We start from the raw sequence: 24058 nt of genomic DNA on the forward strand, positions 1-24058 counted from the left end.
CAGACTTTAAAGTCTGAAATTCCAGAAGTGAACAGGAGGCGGGGCCGGAGCATCGGTGAGTGGCTGCGCGGGCACAGGATGTCTGCGGGGGACCATTAGAAGCCCCAGGTAAGTTCAACTAATTTTCCCCCGACCCCCCTACAGTATCCCTTTAATCAGTTGCTCTCAGTTATAACTGTAAATGGTATCATCCTGATTTAAAACTTCTTGCTTATAACTGTAAGAAAACTGATTTTCAAAGTAATGCCCATGTTTTCCTATGGCCTCTTTTAGGGCCCGTTTCCACTAGTAAGTGATGCGAATGCGGCTATCTAGCCGCATCGCATCACTTCCGCCGCCGGCAGCATCACTTCTGTGTGAAGTGAATTGAGGAGATGGGACGCTGCTGTGGGCGGATGCGGCCGTGCGAAAATCTTCAGCATACTGCAGATTTTCGGATCGCTCCGCACCGCACAACATGCACGCAGTGCAAACTCTTCCACTGGCGTGCATGTGTTTCAGCACACCCGCGGTGCGATGCGGCTATGTAGCCGCATCGCACCGCTCCTAGTGGAAACGGGCCCTTACACAACACGTTTTAACTGAAATCTTCTTCCCAATGCACTGCTATGGAAAAACGCGTACCAACGTGCACTAACGCGTACTAACGCATACCAACTGAAGTGTAAACGGGGCCTTAGGGCGAGTTTTCACTGCAGCAAATCCGCAGCAGTTTCCCACAGGCATATTTGGATGTGGAATAGCAGCCTATTGAAATCAATAGGCTGCATCTCAATATTGTGCAGTTTTTCACACAATGCACCCAAATCCCCATAGCCGTTCATGTCCGAGAACTGATGCAGCATGTCAGTGGAAACCCAGCCTTATGGTGCCTATACACGGTACAATAAAAACATAAAATTGTCACGTTTATTTGACCAAAATGATTGAATCGAATGAAAGTTGAAAATAATCTTTTTTTTTCAATCAAGAAAAACAAATGATTATCCAGTTTTTTCACTAAAAATCTAATCAGACGTGTTGGAAAAATCTTTATATTTTATCTAACGGAATAAACGAGCTAAATTGTCTAATCGAAAAAAATTGTACCATGTATGGGCACCTTTAGTGTTAAGTAGACAGCATCTTGTTTCTCCTGTCCCTAACACTGACAATCAGTCAGAGCGGTCCCTCAGTCTAGCAGTTGGACCATTTAGTTGTATTTGTGCACAACAGGGAATGACTGGGACTTTCTCAATTGGCTGGCAGAGCTCCTTTTCAACATAGGTATAAAACTTTACTAAAAATTACAATTATTCCATAAAACATACTGCATGGTGTATGGACAGGAAACAAGCACAATTGCCACATGTTAAACTAATGTATATGCAAGGATGTTCCATTCATCTGGGAACAATTTGTCAAGATTTTGATAATGGCCTCTAGAGGATTGTAGATTTCTTTTCCCTGTAACTCCTTTGATGCTTTTGATAACTGTGTTTTCCATGTTGTAGTTTATCTTTGGACTATCTATACAATGAAATATAAATATCACAGAAAATATATAGATGGAAGTCTAACAGTATGTTTGCCAGAATTATATTCTGAAAACCTAAACATTAGGACTCGGGAAAAATGAGAATCAAGGCAAACTTTCCTTTTTAGCTTTGAAGAACCTAGGAAAAGGCTGATTATCCTGTATATCTCTTGTTGCTGGTAGTAACCCATCGGGTAGATTTCTCTTCACTTCTTTGCCAAAAAGACAGCAGGGATCTTGCAGTAATCACCCCACTACTTGTCCCTTCTCTTCAGATTATACCTGTGGGACTAGAGTGGCATATATGCCTGTTATCAGGCCTTGATTTACATCACGAGTCTATAGGCACAGATGTCCTGGCACCCTAGACTTTGCCCTCCATGAACCTACAAACACCCTCCGAACTGCACCGCAAGTGTGCTGGCTGGCTCAGCTGTCACTTCTCCCTTACCTGTCATAGGTAGCTACAGGTGCACCTTAGTATTAGGTAGCCAGAGGTACCCTCAGTATTAAGTAGCTAGAGGTGCCACCAAGTACTAGGTAGCTAGAGGTGCCCCCAACTGAAGGGAGATCTGGTCAGTGGAATGCCGAGACCCGGCTGAGTAACCTCTCATTTACACTCCGCTCGGGACTCTTCATAGGTAAGGCAGATGGGAGGCACTTGAGAGGAGTGAGTCGCCTTTCCATCATCAGGCACCTGTGGCACTGTGCCTACAGTGCCTTATGGTACATCCCGGCCTAGCTGTTATTCCTTATCAGTGAGGGTTACTATAGTCCAATTGGGTCCCAACTGGAGGGAAACTGCAAAACTGCATACCTCCCAACATTTTTAGATAAGAAGGAGGGACAATTTTAGGGCACCCCCCCTCCCCCCCACACACATCTAATCAGGCCTCCACTGACACCATGTCAACCCATAACCCAAAGAACATTTAAGTCTATAAGACAGAAAAACAAGAAAAGGAGCACAACCTAGTTATTTGTATGTTTGGCACTGTACACGTATGTTTATCTAATAATGTCACCTCAGGTACACTTTAAAGCAGAAACAAATAACAAGAAGGCCAAGTGTTGGCTAGTATAGAACTGCGCTGCATGTGTTACTGCCCCATATCTCTGGAGATATTTTGTATAGTGTATGGTGTGTGAAGGTTCCTTCCTTCCCAGGCACCCATCTAATGTCAGAGCTAGGATTGTGGATCTTATACTGGTGTTCAAAACCTTCATTCATTAATGCTAGGCGGTACAGGAGCACAGCAACCTATGTTAATCTATAGTGCACGTGGCCAGTAGAAAAGCAGAGGTCTTACCTCTGGCATGAGAGAGAAGGTTGGGGGGTCAGTCCATCCAAAACACTGGCATGAATATGGCCCTCAAGGACGAAACACCTGTGACTACAGTACGGAAAACACTAACAGGTTAAGAAATGAAGAAATGCAGGGCAGTGCTTCACTGATCAGCAATAGCTCTGCTTGTATTTTTTATTTGTTTTGCCTTTAGTGGACCTTCATATATTATTATTTTCAGCTGCTGTTTGGTTTATCTACAAAGTATCATTTATGTTCATATAAGCATTATTGTGCATTAAATTTGTATAAAAAGTAAAAAAAAAATTATTCTTGGCACAATAAAAAGGATAAGACCTGGTGCACAAGTTCACAGATTACTATGGACTAATAGCTGCCTGCTCATGTCCAGTTAGCCTGTAACATACCCTATGAGTATGACGGAGTAGAGACCCCTATCAGCCCTCCTCCTGACTGATAATAGCCAATGATAGCTTCAGACTGACTAGGAGGGAGTAAGCTAGCTGCTGGAAATTGCTGAGGAAGAAATGAGAAGCTGTGATGTGAATCCATACAGAAGTGCATTTCCTGTCTTATTTTGGAAAAAAAAATGTTTACAAAATGTTTTTATTCATAATTCAAATACAATGTATATACAATTGGAACTGTAGAGAAAATAACCTAGAGTAATAAAAAATATTGCTTAGTTTTTTTTTTACAATACTCATTAATAAATTATTTAGTCAGCGTTTGCCCATTGTAAAATCTTACCTCACCCTGATTTACATTCTGAAATGTATCACAGGTGGTGACATATTTAGTCCTGTCAGGTAACCTCTACGGAAAGTTTATTTACTGAGCGTTCTAAAGCCAGTACAAAATATACCTGTTTTCCCAGAATGCTTGGTGGGTGGGGGAGTATTCCAGATAGCTAATTAGCCTTGGCTAAACATCACTGGGAGGGCGTGGCTACATTCAATATATAGCGGTATACAGATATAGGGAGTGTTTCTGATGCTGTATTCAGGAAAATGACTGTAAAAGTGAGTATTCTGAATGATTTAGTGCGTTTTACTTCATTTCACTGCCGTGCCTTTTTAAATACATATTAAAACTGCCCGAACTGGGTTTAGAAAATGCAGAGGATTAATGGGCATAGGGCAAGAGCCATTGTCAATCATTTTTAGCCTCTGGATTAAGGCAATTATTGGGAGAAGTTTTTGCTTCTTGCAATGCCTATTAGGAAGGCTGTGGAATGGAAGTGTTTTGCATGCTCGCAAAACAAGAAAAGCAAGATGAAATAATGTTTGCCATTAATCTTAGCAACAGATACAGCTGAACTCAACAAAGTTAGAGTTTCTCTTTAAGTATGCTCAGCGCTATAAATTTTGTTCATACATACAGCTCGAGTTAAAGGACCACTCCAGCGAAAAAAGTACGTTTTTAAAATCTGACAACCGACAGTTTTTTTGACTACTCCATCTCCTCATAGAGGATTCTCAGGGTTTTTTACTTGTTTTCAACAGCATTTTCTCAAAGGCAGTTTAACTGCCAAAATATTAACCTCTTGACGACCAGCTAACGCCGATCGGCGTAAACTGGTCGTCTGCGGGTTACCATGGAAACGGCCGCTCGATCGAAAGGCGAGCGGCCTTTCCATGACAGTTCACGGAGGGTGTCTCCGTGAACAGCCGGAGAGCCGCCGATCGCGGCTCGCCGGCAAAATGTAAACACGCGGGGAAGAAATCCCTGCTGTTTACATCATACGGCGCTGCTGCGCAGCAGCGCCGTAGGGCAGATCGGCAATCCCCGGCCTCTGATTGGCCGGGGATCGCCGGCATCTGATAGGCGGAAGCCTATCCTTCAATGCGCAGGACGGAACTCCGTCCTGCGCATTACGGAGAGAGGGAGGGAGGGAGGTAAGGAGGCAGAGGGCAGAAATGGCTGCGGAGGGGGGCTTTGAGGAGCCCCCCCGCAAAACGCAGATGGCCGGCGGCGATCAGACCCCCCCGGCAGGACATCCCCCTAGTGGGGAAAAAAGGGGGGAAGTCTGATCGCCCTGGCATAATACTGATCTGTGCTGCGGGCTGTAGAGCCCACGCAGCACAGATCAGGCAAATCACCCCTGGTCGGCAAGTGGTTAAAATACCTGCCAGCCTCCCTACTCACTTGCACATTATGTTGTCAGACTTAGCAACTGCGGTTGAGGAAACGCTTTTGAAAACAAAGAAAATCCTGAGAATCCCCAATGAGGAGATGGACTAGTCCAAAACCTGTTGCTGTCAGATTTTAACAGCTTACTTTTTTTTTTGCTGGCTGGAGTAAGCAACCCCACAACAACTGACAATACAATATAAAAATCAACCCCCTACAGGAGATGATGCTATGGCCCTTCTATACCAGATATCAAGAACTTGACAGATAGCATCCATGTGAGATCATCAATGATGCCTCGTGGGGATTTAGTTTGTATGCAAGGTGTTTGGGAATAAACATGGGGGTGGGGGTGAGGCATTCGTTTTATCTTAAAATAAAATTCTAGCCCCACTACGTTATACTAGCTGTAAAGCTAGATGGTACATCTAATGTGGCCTCCTGCACCACCTATCTGCTGGACACCGAACTGCATTTACTATGAACCCTGGCAGTGACTGTTAGCTAATACCTAAGTGACAATGCTGAATCCCAATAACTTATATTAATTTTCCTGTTCTGCAGGCTATCAATTGACAACAAATAACAAATAAATTCACAGTGTCATCCATAGTTGTCATGCCAATACAGGAAAACTGGTGATTTTTATTTTATTTTCATTTAAATTTACCATGGGTATAGCATTCCTTTTTTATGCATTTTGCATAGAGTTCCCTTTTAACATAGAATATAAATACAGACCTAATGTCCCAAAAATACAGACCTAACATAGAATATAAAAGTTTAGTAAAAGTGAAACTACAGTCTACAGATGAAGATTGGATGAAAAATACACACTGCATACAGACAAGAAACAGGCACGAGCTCCATATGCTAAACTAATGTTTATGGATGGATGTTCTATTCTTTAGGGAACAATTTGTCAAGATGTCCCTAGAGAACACAGATTCTGTTTCCTGTTTCCTCTGATGCTTTTGATAACTGCGTTTTCCACGTTGTAATTTATATTTGGGCTATCTACACAATGAAATATAAATAACACAGAAATGTATAGATGTAAATCCAACAGGAAGTTTGCCGGAGTTATAATCCAAAAACCTCAACAGTATGGGACTTGTGATTAAAGTGAGAATCGAGACAAGCTTTTCTTTTTAGCTTCTGATAAATGCTGTAGCTTCTAGCATCATTAGTATGATCACTTAACCTACATTGCTGAGAGAGGAGAGAGGCAGAGCAGCCACAGCATGTGAGTCATGTTACAAGTTGGAAATTATTGCATTTAATGCCCTCTTAAAGCAGAAACAAATGACAACTAGATGGCCTAGTGCTGACTAATTCATGACCACAATTTTGTTTATTGGGAACTTGGAGAGAGAGAAGAGAGAGAGAGAGAGAGAGAGAGAGAGAGAGAGAGAGAGAGAGAGAGAGAGAGAGTGTAGTAAAAGCAAGAAGTTTTAGATCAGGATGATACCATTTATTGGCTAACTTAGACAAGACACAGAACATTTATAACGCACTTTTCTCTTGGAGGAGAGCTGCAGCCACCAGGGCACGCTCAGTAGGCAATAGCAGTGTTCGGAAGTCTTGCACACGGTCTCCTGGCTGAAATAGGTGCTGGCTTATTGAACAAAGGCAAAGCCCGTAACCAGTACACTATTATTATTATTATTTAGTATTTATATAGCGCCGCAGTACTTTACAGAGTACCGTATATATAGTCTTGTCACTAACTGTCCCTCGGAGGAGCTCACATTCTAATCCCTACCATAGTCATATGTCTATATTGTGTATGTATGTATCATAGTCTAGGGCCAATTTTTAGGGGGAAGCCAGTTAACTTATCTGTATGTTTTTGGGATGTGGGAGGAAACCAGAGTGTCCAGAGGAAACCCACGCAGACACGAGGAGAACATACAAACTCCTTGCAGATGTTGACCTGGCTGGGATTCGAACCGGGGACCCAGCGCTGCAAGGCAAGAGCGCTAACCACTATGCCACCATAGAGCCACTTAGAGAAAACAGAGAAAGCTTTTAGGTATTAAGCATTCTTTAATCTCAGTTTGTATGTGGTGGGGATGGTGCATAGCCATGTCATCTCCTTAAAGGATACCCGAAGTGACATGTGACATGATGAGATAGACGTGTATGTACAGTGCCTAGCACACAAATAACTATGTTGTGTTCCTTTTTTTCTTTCTCTGTCTGAAAGAGTTAAATATCAGGTACGTAAGTGGCTGACTCAGTCCTGACCTGTAGACAGGAAATGACTACGGTTTGACCCTCACTGATAAGAAATTCCAACTATAAAACACTTTCCTAGCAGAAAATGGCTTCTGAGAGCAAGAAAGAGAAAAAAGGGGGAATTTCTTATCAGTGAGGGTCACACTGTAGTCACTTCCTGTCTGAGTCAGGACTGAGTCAGCCACTTACATACCTGATATATAACACCTTTCAGACAGAGAAAGAAAAAAAGGAACATAGCATAGTTATTTGTGTGCTAGGCACTGTACATACACATGTCTATCTCATCATGTCACATGTCACTTCGGGTATCCTTTAAGTCTGTATGTTACAGGTGGAGAGTGGTGGCTCATCCATTCCAGTCTGAGAAAACATTATGGCTGGCATATAAAGGTGGGAAAAAAGGACAGTGACTGACTACAGCAGTGCGGACCCACTTAAAAAAAAAAATCACTGGCAGGCTTAGTGCTGACCAGTTCAGCACTGCTTCTGCTTATCTTCTTTTCCCTCAGTCAAGCACCTATCTCATATCAGAAAATTGCAGCAGGGGGTAGCAAGAGATGCATGGTAGTGCTGAACTAGTCATCACTAACCCTACTGTAGATTTTTTTTTTTTTTTTGCTTTTAGTACTATCATACCCAGCTGTTGTTTGTTTATTTATTTGTTACACAAAGTGTCACTTGTCGGGAAAGAAAGAAGGAAGAGAGAAAAGAGGCTTTAACATTAGAATTTAATGCTATTTTTTGTAGTGGTCATGACCACAATAGAAAATAAACACAAGTTCCAGTTGTCAAATATATTGTGGCCCCATCAGGGGTTGAACTGGCCCTGGTGACATGGTCTGTTTACATTAGTATAGACGTGAAATAATTAACAAATTATACAACTTCCGCCTTGAACACTGATGAGAATACATTCTACATCTAAATATTCTTTTTCTAAAAATTAACAGGGTTACTTGAGTTGATGTTACCCGCAGCAGGAAGTACTTAGCAAACACCATCATTCATTAAGAGGTTCATGATGTAATAATGCTGAGAAGCCCTGTACTAGGTTCCAGGCTTATGATGTACAGTATCTCAGTCTATCAGTGCTCAGACCATAGACCGCACACTGCATTAAAATATTCTGCATGGCTGTTGTCCCAGAAGGTAGCCTCTTCTAGAGATGATGCACACAAAAAAGCCCGCAAACGCTTTGCTGAAGACAAGCAGACTAAGGACATGGACTATTGTTACTTGCCTACAGTCAAGCATGGCGGTAGGAGTGTTATGGTTTGGGTCTGCATAACTGCTTCAGGCACTGTGGAGCTCCAGTTCATTGAGGGAACCATGATTGCCAACATGTACTGTGACATACTAGGCAGAACATAATCAGAAACTTCAGAAACTGGGTCGCAGGGCCGTATTTCAACACAATGACGACCCCTAACACACTAACACACCTCCAAGATAACCACTGACTTGCTAAAGAAACTGAGGATAAAAATGCAGGATTGGCCAAGCATGTTTCCAAACCTAAACCCTATTGAACATCTGTGGGGCATCCTCAGAAGGAAGGTGGAGGAGGGCAGTCTCTAATATCCACCAGCTTTGTGATGTTATCAAGGAGGTAGTGGCATCCAGTGAAGCTCTAGTGAACTTCTTGCCCAGGAAAGTTAAGGAAGTGCTGGAAAATAATGATTGGCACACAAAATATTGACACTTAAGGCAGAATTGTAATCACTTTTGTTGGCAGCTGTTTAGACATGGCTGTGCGTTAAGTTATTAAGCAAATTTACACTATCATACAAGCTGTACACTGACTACTTTACGTGGTATCAAAGTGTCATATCCTAAGTGTTGTCCCATGAAAACATATGATAAAATATATACAAAAATGTGAGATACTGTATAACCTCAGGATTAAAACAAAAACCTTGTTTATTTCCTTCTTCCCTGGCCCTGAATCCAGCCACAAAAACATTTTTATGAAGATGCCCTTAATGGAGTAATTTGCTCTGTTGCTAGGGAATTTTGTGATTACAATATGTGCAGAAAAGCAGAAATATTTCCCTAACACTAATGTTATTTTTATTAACGTTCCTGTCACGACCTGCTGAGATCCATCTGCCAGCATGATGTTGACTTTATGTTGGAAACATCCTTTATTATGTGTGAGCTGAATGATAAGCACAGATCAGCTGTTGTAAGAGAATTTTGTTTTTATATCACTGAATATTGCAGGAAAATGTTAGCAGGAATATGAATAAGAAAGGAAAAAATGGTTTATTTTTCCCTAATCGCTTCACCGAGAGAGCAATTTTTGTTTTAAAGCTCTGCATAATTCTAGCCGGTGATAACTAAGCTGTAAAATATCCACCAGGATATGGTTTTTGTGAAAAATTGAGCTCCTGTAGTAAAATTGTTTAAAGCCTATTTCTGGGCACAGATTTAAAAATACCATCTAACAGTTTAACGTCCCTGGAGGTATGATAATTTCCAGATTTTAGGGTCTAAAAGCGTTGCAATTTTTTTGCACCCTTTCAGACCCTACAACCAGTAATAAATCATGCTGCTAGAGAGATCTGCAGCAGCCCAGCACTTACTCACCTCAGTGGGATCGAGCGCTGCAATTCTCCCTCAGTCCTCCAGGTTTAGCTGTAACCCTATAGTGAGATTGCCGTCTGTCATCATGACGACAAACGGCGACCTCACTTGGGGGATGCAGAGCCTCCGAAGACAGGAAGGAGAATGGCTGCAGGCCTCTGGATCCCCGGGACGTGAGTTGAAACACTCGCTGCGCGCTATACTCCGAAGAGACTTCCCAGTCGCTACCACAAGTCAGGCTCGGGTCTACCACTCTGAGCTGCGGTTTACCACCCCGAGCCTGATTAGAGGTTACTGCCAGGGAGGATAATAAGCAATGTGCCAAAATGTTATTTTTTTATTTGAAGATACACCCTTTAAAGTGCCCCTACGGGATACTTACCTCAGCAGGGCAAAGCCTCTGGATCCTAAGGAGGCTTCACGCATCTTACTCAGCAGAGGCCATCCAGTGGTGGGACCCCAGAAAGTCCACTGTTGCCAACGCGCACAGACACACTTGGTGCTTTTCGCTCAGGCTGCAACAAAAATAGCCGAGAGTTCTTTCACATTAGCTAACGCTTGCACGAACCCGATTTCGTGCACACGTTGAGTGAAATTGGGAAGTTGACGTGCGACGCTTATTAGCGACGGTAGTTATAATTCACCGAATGGGAAAATGCCGGCGTCGGACGATGAAAAGCTCCCAGGTGCGTCGAACCACAACACACCAAATTTAGATGTGAAAGGTAAAATGAAACTCTATGGACTATTTACTTTGCGACAAAACGCCAGAAATCAGCTCTGGTGTGAAAGATCCCTAAGTATGATTGGGTGTGCCTGCGCGCAGTGGCAAATATTATTATAGTTTTTGTTTGTTCAGGGGTTCAAGCGCTGGATCGAGCTGGCTGAGGAGGACAGGGGAAGCCTCATTACCATCCATAGGCTTCTCCATCCCAAGGTATCAGTTTTCTTTCATTTTATTTTAATGTTACTGAATCTCTTTAAAATGGTCTGAAACTCTGACATAACATTCAATAAAAATGACATGTTTCGGACCATAGGTCCTTAATCATAGCTAGTTTACAGCTCTCAGTGTCAGGTTTAAAAAGGGAGGAAAGAGCAATCATAGGCGGGGCACAAACTACCCACAAAGGGGAGGGATCACCAAGATAGGTGTCCAACCCCACCTAAGGCTAATCCCTCCTGAACATATGTTAACAAACACATATAAAACCAATCAAAATGACAACAAAGTAAAATACATAAGGAGCAATAGGTATAGCAAATAGAGATGAGCGTAATGATGTAATTACGATTTCGCGAAATTTCGCGTAATTAGTGTAATTACGATTATGGCCGTAAGTACATAATCGTAATGAAGAAGGATTTCGTGAAATTTCGCGTAACCGTAATTTTCGCATAATTTTCGCATTACTTTGGGTGTTACGAAATTAATGCGTATGGCCATGCTCCCAAGCGGAAAAGTTGACGCATGGATCAATGTTAGGTAGCCGCCGACTTTAAGGGTTAATAGCAAAGCCCCCTTAAATGTTAAGAGCCTCAAATTTGGAGAATATATTAAGGAGATCAGGAGGAATAAGAGGAAAACATTTTTTTTCAAAAAGACCTTATAGTTTTTGAGAAAATCGATGTTAAAGTTTCAAAGTAAAAATGTATACATTTAAAAACCCGCCGACTTTAACGGTTAATAGCAAAGCCTGCTTAAAGTTTAGGAACACCAAATTTCTAGGGTATATTAAGGGGATCAGTGGGAATAAGAGGAAACAATTTTTTTTCAAAAAGACCTTATAGTTTTTGAGAAAATCGATTTTTAAGTTTCAAGGGCAAAAATGTCTTTTAAATGCGGAAAATGTCAGTTTTTTTGCACAGGTAACAATAGTGTATTATTTTATAGATTCCCCCAAGTGGGAAGAGTTTTACTTACTTCGTTCTGAGTGTGGGAAATATTAAAAAAAAACGATGTGGGGTCCCCCTCCCAGACCTCTTTAACCCCTTGTCCCCCATGCAGGCTGGGATAGCCAGAATGCGGAGCACCGGCCGCATGGGGCTCCACACCCTGACTATACCAGCCCGCATGGTCCATGGATTGGGGGGTCTCGGAAGGGGAGGGGCAGCCAAGCTTTCCCCTCCCCCTCCGAGCCCTTGTCCAATCCAAGGACAAGGGGCTCTTCTCCACCTCCGATGGGCGGTGGAGGTGGAGGCCGCGATTTCCTGGGGGGGGGGGGGGGGGGTTCATGGTGGAATCTGGGAGTCCCCTTTAAAAAGGGGTCCCCCAGATGCCCACCCCCCTCCCAGGAGAAATGAGTATAGAGGTACTTGTACCCCTTATCCATTTCCTTTAAGAGTTAAAAGTAAATAAACACACAAACACATAGAAAAAGTATTTTCCTATATGAATCCATGTCAGCATACAACGGGTTAGCTCCGCCCTCCCATTCAGGACTGTTAACTATAAATAAAATGGACTCCGGCCTGCCCCTCGCTTTTTTCATTCTGTCCATTCCTCAGGACTGACCACGTTGTGGTAGAAATTATTTTTATTTAACTCTTACCTGACTGTTTTTACAGTCTGCCATACAAGGTCAGCCTCCCTTGTATGATGCCTCCCTCCTATAGCCACTAAATGTGCGCTGGAGTGTAGGAAATCCCTGATGTCTGTTCTCAGGGTGTCGCCAGGGCTTCCGGGTGTAAAGCGCCCTAAATTTGCTTGGCGGGGCAGTGGCTAGTAGGCAGATGCAGATGGAGGAATCGGACTTCCGCGCTCCAGTACGTGGAACACATACAGGCCGGAACTCTGGACGGGAAGTGCGTCGTTGCGGGCGCATGCGCACAGCAGCCAGGAAGACGCCAGTAAACAAAAGGACGTGCATGGGGCCGCACGGCGAGTACAGCACCGGCAGCATTGCGGAAAGTGGACCGTTGAGCTGGAGGAGGTAGGGGAGCGCTCGGAGCAGTGCGCAGCTACTATTATTTCTGAATATAGGCCTGCCAATTTCTAATGACGCATTTTGTATATGTTTTATAGGCTGTACTCTGAGAGTGCCAAAGACTTATAAAGTCTCAGCTCCCCTACTGTATAAGGACATGTATGTATAATCACTGTATGTCGTATTACACCCAACGTTTCTGCACAAATTAGTATTCACCCTGCCTCAATTTCCTTGCAGTTATTTGCTCGGAGAAGGTATGGAGGCCACTGCCCAAGATAGTGAACAGAATAATACCGATAGGTAAGAGTATTTTTTATAGACAGGTAAGTTAGGCAGGGTTTATTAAAGAGTGCTAATTTCAACAACACTATTTATTGTTGTTGCAGCCCTCAAAATGAAGATAGATCAAGACGCTCTACAGAACGTTCTCCATCTCCAGCATCTAACCGTAGTAATTCATCAAGAAAATCTAACAGTAACTCTAAACAAGAGAATTGAAGATACTGCTGGATTTGTGGTCATAGACCAATGACAGGAAAAGCAGTCTGCTATACGTGTCTTCATTCACCTCAAAATGAAGAGGATTCGTATATGGAGGACTTACCCACATACGTCAAGGGGCTAGTACAACAGTCTCTAGAGGAACAGGCAGCTACTAGTTCTGCTGTGATTAATTACTCACCAAATATGCCAAATTCATTAGAAAATATGGATCTGGAAGAACAAATTCCAGGTGTATTTGACTTTGCTTTGGTAGAGCCCTTTATTAAAAGCGTAAAAGAAGCAATTCAGTGGGAAGAGCCGGAAGAGCCACTGGCAAAGATAAGGAGATACTACCCTCACCTTAAAAAGAGCAATAGTACATTTCCAGTTATGGAGGAAGTAAGAGAACTTATACAAGACGAATGGTCTAAGGTAGAGAAGAATTCTTAAATTTAAATTTACTGGTAGCGCGCCCAGGCTATGCATATGCATAGGTAGGTTTTAGTTAGTGTTAGGTCCCCTCCCATGGAGGAAAGACTTCTACGACAGTGGGAGGGACAAGTACCTAACAAATTGCAAATTGTTAGTGAAACTAACATCCTCCAAGTGGTAGACAGGTCATGTGTGTGCTCATTGTGTATTTGAATCCCATGAGTGGGGTGTGCACTTTTTTGCAGGTAAGCACTCATCTGTTTTTAAGTAGCGCTGTTCATTTCTTTGCTATGTTTGATTTAATTCTGGTCAGCTGCTCCCACTTGATAGTTTTTCTTTGGTGTATATGCAGAGCCTCTGTTTGGGTTCAAGGTGCGTTTTGTAGTTCCTGGGGGGGCTCAGCGCATCTCTGAGCTGAGGCCATCCAGAGGCGGCCTGGTGATGCGCTGATCCCACTTTTTCTGCGCAATTCTTAAGGTAGAGAAGAGATCACCATTAGCGAATAAATTGTTAAAGTTATACCCGCTCGAAGCAGAGTTAAGCACGCAACTGGAAAATCCACCCATAGTGGACGCGTCAGTGATGTGCCTGGCGCGTCATGTTACCCTACCATTGGAGGATTCAATAACATTTAAGGATTCCCTTGACAGGAGAATGGATACAGATTTAAAGAAGAACTACATGCATAGTGGTGGAGCATGCAGGCCGGCTGTTGCATTAACGTCAGTGGCCCGGGCAATAAGAACATGGGCGGATAACTTGGAGGGGGCAATCCAGGCGGACCTCTCAAAGGATACCCTTATTGCGGCTCTAGAGGACTTTCGAGTGGCGGCGGATTTCGTAGGTGAGTCAGCGATTGACATTATTCGTTCAAGTACGAGAGCCATGTTACATTCAGTAACAACCAAGAGGGCTATGTGGCTCAAGCCGTGGTCGGCGGACACCAATTCTAAAATGAATTGGTGCCGCATTCCCTACGACGGGAAAAATCTCTTTGGTCCTAAATTAGAGTCGGCAATTTCTAGGGTTACGGGGGGGGGAGTCTGGGTTGCTCCCTCAGGATCGCAGACAACGAAGAGTGAGGTCGGTTGGCGACAGAAGAAATTTCCTAGCGCAGGGGAAGAACTACAGAACACAGAGAGGCTCCCAATCCTTTCGTAGACAATGGCAGAGTTCACAGTCAACCATTGCTAAGTACAACAAAAATCGTAATACCACCTCTACCCCCCAATCTCAAAAGTCATTCTGAGATCTTGCCCGTCCACACGGAGATAGTTGGGGGCAGACTGTGCGACTATATCCAAGTGTGGGCGGAGGAAATAGAAGACAAATGGGTATTGAAGACAATACAACACGGACATTCATGGACATTCAGACAAATTCCGGAACAGACATTCATTCCAACATCGATTCCATACACACAGCAGCGAAAGGATACGTTGTACCAGTATATAGAGGAGCTTTTACAAAAAAGAGCCATAATACCAGTACCGGAGACGGAGAGATATACAGGATTTTATTCCCCCCTATTTTTTGTGGCAAAAAAATCAGGGGAGCTTCGACCGGTGATGGACCTAAGAGGATTGAATTCCCATATTTCACAGGAAAAATTCAAGATGGAATCTTTACAGACAATCATACCGGAAATTCAGATAAACAGTTGGCTGGTCTCCATCGATTTAGCGGATGCTTATCTACACGTCCCGATACAGAACGCCTATCAAAAGTTTTTGAGGTTCGCAATAGGTCAAGACCATTACCAGTTCAGAGTTTTGCCATTCGGGATATGTACAGCCCCACGTACCTTCACAAAGATACTAGTTGCATTAATAGCAAGGTTATGGCAGGAGAAGCTGAAAATTCATCATTATCTAGACGATGTATTACTGATAGCGGAGTCACAGAGAGCGTGTTGTCAGCAGGCGAACATTCTTCTGGAGCAATTAAGAAGGTTCGGGTGGTTAATCAATCACAAGAAGAGCAACCTAGCACCAACTCAAAATATAATATTTCTGGGCGCAGAGATAAACACTGTTTTCAACACTGTGGCGCTACCACAGGAAAAGCTGGAAGTCATACTAAACAGAGTACAGTCACTTCAACACAAGAACACGGTTACAGCCAGGGAATGCCAAAAGATCTTAGGCACGCTAACGTCTACAATCCCCATGGTGAGATGGGCAAGATGGAATGTAAGACTGTTTCAAAAAAGGTTTTTGGATCAATGGGATGGAGTATCAATGAATCAGATGATATCAGTTCAAGAGGACATGAAGGTGGAATTAGACTGGAGGAGGAAGCGCTCCAATCTACACAACTGTCACAACATCCAGAACCCAAACGCAATAGTCATAACAACAGATGCAAGCGAGTGGGGCTGGGGAGCACACTTAGAGAGCAGCATGGCCCAGGGAAGGTGGCAGTTCAACGCACAAGGGGTGTCATCCAATATCCTGGAACTGCGTGCGGCTTACCAGGGGTTAACAGCATTCGAGGACAAGATCAGAGGAAAATCAGTTATATTGAAAATGGACAATACAACAGCAGTTGCTCACATCCAAAATCAGGGCGGTACCCACAGCAATTCACTTCTCAACGAGACATCAATAATTATGGAATGGGCCCAAAAACAATTTGTCAAACCTACAAGCCGTATACATTCCGGGAACTGAAAACATCATAGCGGATCACCTCAGCCGAGAACAAATCGACAACAACGAATGGAGTCTGGACTGGAGTGTGTTTCGAATGATATGCGACAGATGGGGAAACCCCAAATGGATTTAATGGCGACACCAACAAATGCCAAATGCAAGAGGTTTCTGACCAGATACAGGTATCAGGAAGCAGAAAGTTGGGATGTACTGACGTGTCGCTGGACATGCGAGCTGGCGTATGTGTTTCCCCCGACACCAATGATTCATCGTGTATTACGAAAAATCAAGGAGGAAAAAGTAACAGTGATAGCAGTCGTACCGAACTGGCCACGCAGGCCGTGGTATCCGCTACTGCTACAGCTTTCAACAACTCAACCGATTGCACTACCATGCAAGAACAATCTCCTTACACAGGGGAGTATCAGGCACCCGAATCCGGCCATATTGAATTTAATGGCGTGGAGACTGAACGCAGAAAACTGTTGAAATTAGGCTGTTCAACTGAGGTGGCAGACACTTTACTAAAAGCTAGAACGCGGACAACAAACAGTGTGTATCACAGGATCTGGGGAAAGTTTACAACGTTTGTACTCGACCTTTTAGGGAGATCCGTCAAACCCTACAGTCTCGCAAGTCCTTAATTTTCTCCAAAATGGCTTGAAATTAGGGCTTGGAGTAAATACACTAAAGGTACAAGTTTCTGCAATATCGGCTCTCACAGACCACAGATGGGCACTCAATTCACTAGTAATGCAGTTTATTCGGGCCGTTTCCAAGATAAGACCGGCAAAGCGTAATTTCTGTCCGCAGTGGGACTTACCACTAGTGCTACAAGGACTGACAAAATCACCGTTTGAACCGCTAGAAGAATGTAGTCTAACTAATCTTACAACCAAGTTAGTATTTTTAGTCGCCATAGCATCAGCCAGAAGGGCATTAGAACTACAAGCGTTAGGCTGTACGCCACCATATCTCGAATTCTTTCCGGACCGAGTGTCTCTCAGACCGATACAACAATTTATTCCCAAAGTGGCAACATCCTTCCACTTTAACCAGCAATGGGACCTACCAACGTTTTCAGAGGCATGCGGAGATAATCCAGATTCTTTGAATCCAGATTCTACCATCACTCTTGAAGGACTATTTGCAAAGGACGGAAAAAATCCGGAAGACAGACAGGTTGTTCGTAATACCCGCTGGATATCGAAGAGGGTATGCAGCAACGACCAGGACAATATCGAGCTGGTTACTGAGGGCTATCAGAGTGGCATACAAACTAATGGGCAAGGAACCTCCAGAACAAATAAGACCACACTCGACAAGGGGCATGTCGTCTTCATGGGCAGCTTATGCAAATGTGGCACCAGAGGTTATCTGCAGGGCGGCTAACTGGTCGTCAACCCATACATTCATATCCCACTACAAGGTGGATCCAGCAGCAACGACTGCGGTTGATTTTGGAAGGAAAGTGCTAGCATCAGCACATAGAAAATAAGGAATAGGAAGGAGAAGAGATGTTATCTTTTTCTTACAGAATGTTCCATCCTTTGTTTAGAATATGCAAATAAATAAAATTTGTCTTGAAAAGCACATAGACCCACCCTGATTATTTGGTCCAATGATAATAGTTAAATCCCGTTGTATGCTGACATGGATTCATATAGGAAAACGGAAAATTGTATACTTACCTTCGGTAATTTTCCTTTCCTGTATGAAATCCATGTCAGCATGGGATTTCCCACCCGTTAGTCGAATTCAGCTAATGATAAAGCGAGGGGCAGGCCGGAGGCCATTTTATTTATAGTTAACAGTCCTGAATGGGGAGGGCGGAGCTAACCCGTTGTATGCTGACATGGATTTCATACAGGAAAGGAAAATTACCGAAGGTAAGTATACAATTTTCCGTTTTAATTGAACAAAAAACATAACCACGAAAAAAGTCCTTTAATATTCTTAATTAACCAATAATACTTACCTGTCCCTTTAAATAAATGATCCCACGCAATATCCTCGGAAATGTTCTATCAGTTACAATGTAACAAAGTTATTACAATGTAACAACTTTGTTACATTGTAACTACGCCGCACCCGACGTCACTCGCCGCTCAGCCGCCGCAGCAATTACGCGTCCGTGCAGGACGCTAAGTCCCCGCAGCTCCCGCTGTCCACCCCGCCCACATGTCACCCACATGTCACCCACATGTGGGTGACATGTGGGTGACATGTGGGAGAGGCGGGGAGGGCAGCGGGAGCTGGCGGGACTTAGCGTCCTGCACGGAGTCCGGACCTGACAGAGCTCTGAGCTATATAGCTCAGAGCTCTCTAAGCATCTTTGAATTTGGGCTCCAAGGAGCCCCATTGGTCCTTAGCAGACCAATGGGGTCCCTTCAAATCAAATGGTTAATTAAGAATATTAAAGGACTTTTTTTCGTGGTTATGTTTTTTGTTCAATTAAAATACTTTTTCTATGTGTTTGTGTGTTTATTTACTTTTAACTCTTAAAGGAAATGGGTAAGGGGTACAACTACCTCTATACTCATTTTTCCTGGGAGGGGGGGTGGGAATCTGGGGGACCCCTTTTTAAAGGGGACTCCCAGATTCCACCATGAACCCCCCCCCCCAGGAAATTGCGGCCTCCACCTCCACCACCCATCAGAGGTGAAGAAGAGCCCCTTGTCCTTGGATTGGACAAGGGCTCGGAGGGGGAGGGGAAAGCTTGGCTGCCCCTCCCCTTCCGAGACCCCCCAATCCATGGACCATGCGGGCTGATATAGTCAGGGTGCGGAGCCCCACGCGGCCGGTGCTCCGCATTCTGGCTATCCCAGCCTGCATGGGGGACAAGGGGTTAAAGAGGTCTGGGAGGGGGGACCCCATGTCGTTTTTTTTTTATATTTCCCACACTCAGAACGAAGTAAGTAAAACTCTTCCCACTTGGGGGAATCTATAAAAATAATACACTATTTTTACCTGTGCAAAAAAAACTGACATTTTCCGCATTTAAAAGACATTTTTGCCCTTGAAACTTAAAAATCGATTTTCTCAAAAACTATAAGGTCTTTTTGAAAAAAAAAATTTTCCTCTTATTCCCACTGATCCCCTTAATATACCCTAGGTTTGGTGTTCCTAAACTTTAAGCAGGCTTTGCTATTAACCGTTAAAGTCGGCGGGTTTTTAAATGTATACATTTTTACTTTGAAACTTTAACATCGATTTTCTCAAAAACTATAAGGTCTTTTTGAAAAAAAAATTTTTCCTCTTATTCCTCCTGATCTCCTTAATATATTCTCCAAATTTGAGGCTCTTAGCATTTAAGGGGGCTTTGCTATTAACCCTTAAAGTCGGCGGCTTTTTTATATTATACGGAGCGTTACGGTTTAACGCGGAATTACGGTAGCGTTTAATGCGAAATTAAGGCATGAACGAAACGCGAAATTACGTGTTGAAAATTACGCTTACGGTATTTTCAATTACGATTTTAATGGCAATTACGCTACGCTAATTTCGCATCGTAATCGCAAATTTCGCATGCGTAATTATAGTAATGCGAAATTACGAAAATTTTGGCTCAACTCTAATAGCAAACCAATGGTTTACAAAAGCAGCAATAAATGGTCTAAAATCTCACCACAGTGGTCCATTTAGGGTAACCCCTCTCCAATAGACGTTGCTCCACCAAGAGAAACTCGTGTTCGAGAGCTGCTTCATCCAAACAATTCCGGCGTGCCGATAAACTCGCCTACCGGAATCGCCCGGATTGTATGTGCGGGATGACAACTCATGGCCTGCAACGTGGAGTTACCTGCACACACCTTCCTGTAAGTCCTGGTTTCTATCTTACCCGACTCCGGATCCCCATCCAAGGTCAAGTCCAGGTAATCAATCAGTATTTTTATTATACTTCTGTATGTTGATTTGTACAATTTTAACTATATATTATTCATCCATTTTTCATCCATATTAACATGACAATTTGCATGTGACTGTCCACTCTGGAGAGATTTTAGACCATTCATTGCTGCTTTTGTAAACCATTGGTTTGTTATACATATTGCTCCTTAAGTGTTTTGCTGTTGTCATTTTGATTGGTTTTATATGTGTTTATATGTCCAGGAGGGATTAGCCTTTGTTTGGACACCTATCTTGGTGATCCCTCCCCTTTGTGGGTAGTTTGTGCCCTATGATTGCTCTTTCCTCCCTTTTTAAACCTGACACTGAGAGCTGTAAACTAGCTATGTTTAAAGAGACTCTGTAACAACATTTCCAGCCTTATTTCTTCTCTCCTATAAGTTCCTATACCTGTTCTAATGTGCTCTGGATTACTGCAGCCTTTTCTAGTTGCACTGTCTCTGTAATAGATCTAATCTTCTTTTCTTGTCAAGCCTTGTCGAGACAAAGAGGAATACACTCTCTCTGCTTTGATAGGGAGAAGTTATGCACGCCCCCTGCAGGCTCTCCTGTGTGTATATGAGCCACAGGCTTGTCTCTGCTCACAGCCAGCGTCTCTGCAAGGCTCGTGGAGCTGAGACATTTTAAACAGCTGTGAGTGCAGAGAGAACAGTGCAGAGCTCAGACAAGCAGCTAAGGAAACACACAGGAGTAACATTCCAGTAATCAAGTCACATTTGAGAGGAGCCTCTTCAAACAGGCATATGCTCTGATGATGTGTTTCCTGTTTGGCAGCCATCTTCATTGTTTACAAAAACAATGAGTAAAACAGTGATTTTATCACCAGGAAAGCAGCAGGAGCAGCGAAGAAGACAACAATCAGGGTGGTACGTTTATTTATGTAAGATTTTCACAGTACAGATTCTTTTTAAGGACTTATGGTCCAAAACATCTCAGCTATGTCATTTTAGCTGTATTGGGAAATGTCCTAAATAAAGTATATTGTGGAGACATTGGTCTTCTTCTTACATTGTTTCTCTTGGGCCTGGCAGCCTGTGATCCAGCACTGTCCCTCACAGCGCAGTGGAGCGGTTACCCTTGCTTTGTTTGTTTCCAAAGTGTAGTTTATCCTGCCCTGAAAGCTGGAATTGCATTTTATTATTTTACTATTATAAATGCTTTTTAATATATATTAAAATCTTCTAATGAGCTACTCTGAACGGTGTGTCTGTCTAAAGCAGAGACAGTTTCTCAGAGAGTGTTTGTTTACATTCCAGTGTTGATACATTTGTGTTTAACAAGTAAAAAAGATACTGTTATCTCCAGTTTGAATGCGGATTTGAAGCTGAATAGTGGGACAAAGTGCTTTGTTTAACCATTTGAATGATGTTCTGCTAGATTTTTTTCTGGGATAGTAGTTTTAAAGCTGTAAGGAATCTTTTAGAGCTAAGTAGAAATGCTAGCTTTCAGACCACTTTAACCTGTTGCTGTTCCAGAACATAGATTCTACATCCTAACTGATGCTGCTGTATGTTCCAGGACGTTGAATCTAAGTCCTGCATTAAAAACAGCTGACCTGCCGCCGTGCGTGCACGTGCGCGCTCCCACATGATCGTGCTCATTCTCATGCACAGTCTTGTGAATGATTGTTGCTAGCTAATAAAGTTAGGGGAAAATGTTTTATATAACTGTGGGACGTGTCACATTAGGAAGGGGGGAAAATGAAAAAATGGATATCTTCTGCATTTACACCTAATTTTCCCCCATAAAATGACAATAAAATAAAATAGATTTGGGAGGAAAATATTACCCAAAGAAAGCCTAGATTGTACTGAAAAAAAAAACAAGATATATATCACTAAGATGGCAAAAGTAATAAAAAAGTTACAGCTGTATCAAAATGACACCGCTAAAGTGTCAAAAATGTCAGGAATTTTCAGGGGTAAAAACCGTGGTACGCGAACCAGTTAATATCACGACCACATTATGACATAAAGCAATTGAGTTAGTAGCACTCTCACCTTGTAGCGATGGGGTCCCTGGTTCAAATCTGGGTCAGGCCACTGTTTGTATGAACTTTGTATATGCTCCTCTTGTGCATACGTTTCCTCCTACATCTTAAAAACATACAGAGAAGTTACTTGGTTCACCACAAATTGACTTTAAGCTTCTTCCCAACATAATTTCAAGATGTGGCTTGCTGGATCTAATGACAGTGACAAAGTAGTACATTGTTCCATTCCTTATCCCGCCTACTGGAACCCGCACCAAGACCATCCTCCCATCTCCATACCAGTAAACATCATTTGACTAAGGCCCAGTGACATGTCTGTATAACGCTTGTGCTGGAACTGTTGCCCTAGGAATTATATCCCAATTGGATACCAGTCCCAATGGGCAACATTTATTGTGCACGCTCACTTCCATTCATGATACGGACATGTAACTATGGTAGGGATTATCTTGTAAGCTTCTCTGAGTAATGCTATGTACACACTATGAGATTTTCTGTCAGATTGATTTTCTCCAACATGTCCGATCTGCTTTACGATCAATTTCTGAACATTTTCCGATCGATTTCTGTTCATGCAACAGGAAATCGATCGGAAAATGCTCGGAAATTGATCATAAAGCAGATCGGACATGTTGGAAATAATCGATCTGACAGTAAATCGTCCAGAAAATCTCATAGTGTGTACTCAGCATTACAGTTAGTGACATGGCTATGTACTCTGTAAAGTGCTGCCATAGAGGTCAATTTTGAAACCACACAGACTTTACACATACTGTAAATAATGCAACTTATAGTTCACTAGCATGATGTATTTATGTCTTAGATCTAACAAGTCATAAACCACCTGGGTATACACTCAAACACAGCTTTATGCTCTAAATGTGTCGCAGAGACGGGTGCATTTTTCCATATGTTCTGGGGCTGTAACGTTATAACCAATTTCTGAAAATAAATATTTATCATAATGACCTCATACCGATGCATTTGGTTTTCTCTCCAAGAGCAGCATTGCTGGGTCTCTTATGCTGGGCATACACGGCTAGATAGTTCTTATCAATCGAGCAGCTGATGGCTCGATTGATAATATCCAACCTGTCCGATCACCGCGGTGGATCGATTCCACGCTCGATCCCCGTGGGCGGACAATGGAACTGAAACGAAGCGCTGATAAGGAATGCCCGCGGGGAAGAGCGGGAATCGATCCACACGCCCGCGCGGACGAGCGGGGACACGCCAGCATCGAGCCAGCAGCTCGGTTCTGGCGCAGAATTGCACCGTGTATGCCCAGCATTAGACTCTTAGTTCCCTCTGGGAAGCCCTCTCAATATCTGGTAAGATTATTATGCTTCTATGCTCGCAAAGAGATTGGCAATCTATAGACTCCTGGAAAAGACTAGTCACCAATGCTCTCCCACTATACCGCTTATCATACAAGAGTGGAAACTGCCATAAATGTTTCAACATCTGGTCACTATGGTATATGAATGTAGACACCAACACTTTGGGTCCAGATGACTAAATGGTGCTTTAAATTCCCATAGATCAATAAAGAAAAATGTATCATCCTTGATCTGGGTTGTGAAAATAAAACTAAAGAAAAAAATCAAAAATACTAATAACTTTGTTTGAAAGCAAAGTAATCCTAGGTGGCGAAATTAGAGAGTAAGAGTAAACTGAAAGGATGGGATAGTCCTTTTTTCAGCCCCTTGGGCACAGTAACAATAGTCAAAATGTTCATCTTGCCTAGGATCCTATTCATTATGCAATGTCTCCCTATCACTCTTCCCAACACATGGTTCAGGGATTGGCATAGGCCATTTCAGAACTTCATTTGGGCTAATTACAAATGTAGGTTTGGATACAAAACAATA

General features: G+C 42.9%; 2 protein-coding genes across 3 annotated transcripts in view; one reads left to right on the top strand and one right to left on the bottom strand.

Moving 5' to 3' along the window:
- CCDC73 (coiled-coil domain containing 73) overlaps nucleotides 1–24058 on the top strand; it is a 537472-nt gene that overhangs the window by 196027 nt on the left and 317387 nt on the right. The gene's annotated exons all lie outside the window — the stretch shown is intronic.
- The window catches only part of LOC137538913 (BET1-like protein), a 228127-nt gene that overhangs the window by 53710 nt on the left and 150359 nt on the right, over nucleotides 1–24058 (bottom strand). For both annotated transcript variants that reach the window (XM_068261345.1, XM_068261346.1), the window contains exon 3: nucleotides 22195–22290. The gene's annotated coding sequence lies outside the window, so the exon portion shown is untranslated. The remainder of the gene's footprint in view (nucleotides 1–22194; nucleotides 22291–24058) is intronic.

Source organism: Hyperolius riggenbachi, chromosome 11 (assembly GCF_040937935.1).
Source record: "Hyperolius riggenbachi isolate aHypRig1 chromosome 11, aHypRig1.pri, whole genome shotgun sequence".
NCBI classification, from domain to species: Eukaryota; Metazoa; Chordata; class Amphibia; order Anura; family Hyperoliidae; genus Hyperolius; species Hyperolius riggenbachi.